The sequence below is a fragment of the Natator depressus genome, chromosome 28 (assembly GCF_965152275.1).
Source record: "Natator depressus isolate rNatDep1 chromosome 28, rNatDep2.hap1, whole genome shotgun sequence".
NCBI lineage: Eukaryota > Metazoa > Chordata > Testudines > Cheloniidae > Natator > Natator depressus.
Window position 1 is genome coordinate 11719041 of NC_134261.1, and position 2500 is coordinate 11721540.

General features: G+C 73.2%; 1 non-coding gene across 1 annotated transcript; it reads right to left on the reverse strand.

Moving 5' to 3' along the window:
* Nucleotides 1-1933: 1933 nt before the first annotated feature.
* Nucleotides 1934-2086, reverse strand: LOC141979050 (5.8S ribosomal RNA). The gene has a single exon (XR_012636481.1). It is a non-coding gene; the product is annotated as a 5.8S ribosomal RNA (ribosomal RNA).
* Nucleotides 2087-2500: the final 414 nt, after the last annotated feature.

A 2500-nucleotide genomic window follows, 5' to 3' on the forward strand; every position in this document is an offset into this window, starting at 1 on the left:
CCCGGCGGCGCGACGCGGTCGGGGCGCACTGAGGACAGTCCGCCCGGTTGACAGTCGCGCCGGGAGCAGGGGGACCCGTCCCCCCGGCGGCCCCCGTACCGCACCTCCCCGCGAGCGGGGGGGGGGCAGGGGGCCAAGGGGGAAGGTGCGGCGGCGGTCATCTCCCTCGGCCCCGGGATGCGGCGAGAGCTGCTGCCCGGGGGCTGTAACACTCCCCGCCGTGAGGCGGGGAGCCACCTGCCCGCCGGGCCTTCCCAGCCGACCCAGAGCCGGTCGCGGCGCACCGCCTCGGTGGAAATGCGCCCGACGGGGGCCGGGGCCGTCCGGGCGGCGGTCCCCTCTCGGCACCCCCCCTTCCCCGGGCGGGGCGGGGGGGCGAGGGGGATCCGTCGTCCCGGGCCGGCCGACCGAACCCGCCGGGTTGAATCCTCCGGGCGGACTGCGCGGACCCCACCCGTTTACCTCTTAACGGTTTCACGCCCTCTTGAACTCTCTCTTCAAAGTTCTTTTCAACTTTCCCTTACGGTACTTGTTGACTATCGGTCTCGTGCCAGTATTTAGCCTTAGATGGAGTTTACCACCAGCTTTGGGCTGCATTCCCAAGCAACCCGACTCCGAGAAGACCCGGTCCCGGCGCGCCGGGGGCCGCTACCGGCCTCACACCGTCCACAGGCTGTGCCTCGATCAGAAGGACTTGGGCCCCCGAGAGCGGCACCGGGGAGTGGGTCTTCTGTACGCCACATTTCCCGCGCCCCACCGCGGGACGGGGATTCGGCGCTGGGCTCTTCCCTGTTCACTCGCCGTTACTGAGGGAATCCTGGTTAGTTTCTTTTCCTCCGCTGACTAATATGCTTAAATTCAGCGGGTCGCCACGTCTGATCTGAGGTCGCAGTCGGATGGGAACCCGGCAGGGGGAGGCGGCGGACGCCCGCCGCCCCCCGCCACGCCGCGGTACGGCTTCGGCCCCGGAGGAGGCCCGATCCCAACCAGCTTGGGGAAGAACGGCCCAGCGGAGGAGAGCGAGGGAGCACGGAGGGGCGCCGACCGAGACGGGCACGGGGGCACCGGGGCGAGCGGAGGCGTGGGGGGGGGGGCGGACGGCGCCGGGAGCGCCGTGCGGGGAGCGCCGTCGGCCAGGGAGAGGGGTGAGAGCGGGGGGGGGGGGGGCGGCCGGCAGAGGCGGCGGACGGAGGAGACGGAGGGGGGGGGTTCCGATCCTGGGCGCCCTGACGAACGAACCCTCCCTCGTCTTCCACCGTCGCGCGCGCGTGCCGCCCGCTTCCTCCTTCTCGCGCTCTCTCTCTCCCTGACTTTCCGTCGCCCTCCGCAGGCTTTCTCCCGGCGAGTCTCGCCCTCCCACGCCCCGACCGCGCCCCGGTCCCCGGGCACCGCCGTGACCCGGGAAAGGGGAGGGGACCGGGACCCCGCGGGCAGCCGTGCCGCCACAGACAGCCACGCGGGGCAGGCCCGTCTCCCCTCGGGACCCGGGAGCCGGCGCCCCCCGACGGCCGGCCCCGCTTCCCCGACCGACCGACCCCAACGCAACGTCCCCCGAAAACTCCACCCCACGTCCCGCCGCGCGAGCGGGGCACGAGGGGATGGGGCCACGGGAGAGTGGATGGGGCGCGACGGGGCGCACGGGACCGGCCGCCGTGACACCGCTCCTCCGCCGACGGGACGAGCTCCCCGAAGCGGGCGCTCCGGGGCATCGGGTTCTGCACTTAGGGGGACGAAGGCGTTGGGGAGAGCCACGGGCTCCCCTTCCCGAGGACGGGAAGGGGGGCGACGGACCCACCCCGGTGCCTGCGACACCCCCAGCCGCGCCCTCCGCGGGAGGGCGGCGGCGGGGTCACTCACGGCCCTCCACCGCCAGGGGAGGAGGGCCGCGTGTCCCGCCGCCACCGCACGTCCGCGGGGACGATTGACCTTCAAGCGACGCTCAGACAGGCGTAGCCCCGGGACGAACCCGGGGCCGCAAGTGCGTTCGAAGTGTCGATGATCAATGTGTCCTGCAATTCACATTAATTCTCGCAGCTAGCTGCGTTCTTCATCGACGCACGAGCCGAGTGATCCACCGCTAAGAGTTGTCACGAGGCTTTTAGCGTTCGGGTTTTTTTTTCCCCCCGCGCGGCCAAAGCCATGCCGGCGGGGGGGGTTCCTTGTCCGCGCCGGTCGGGTCCCCCGGCCTGCTGTCCCCGAAGGGGACCTCGGGCGGGTCTTCGGGGCGGGAGCAGGGGGGGGCCCCCGCGGGTCCCTCTTTCTCCCGCCGCCTCGGACCGCCCGCCCGTCCCCCGGGACGTCCTGCCCGGCCGGGGCCGCCCTCCTCGGCGCCCGCCCTTCGTACGTTACGGTCACGGGTCGAGGTTTCACACACCGAGCCCGAAGGCCCGGGTTCGGTCCAGGCGCTTGGCTCGCAGGGGCCAGGCGGCCGCGGCCACGTGCAGGCCCGACCCCCTCTCCCGCCCCGCCACCGCGCCCCCGCGCCCCAGCCCTTTCCGCC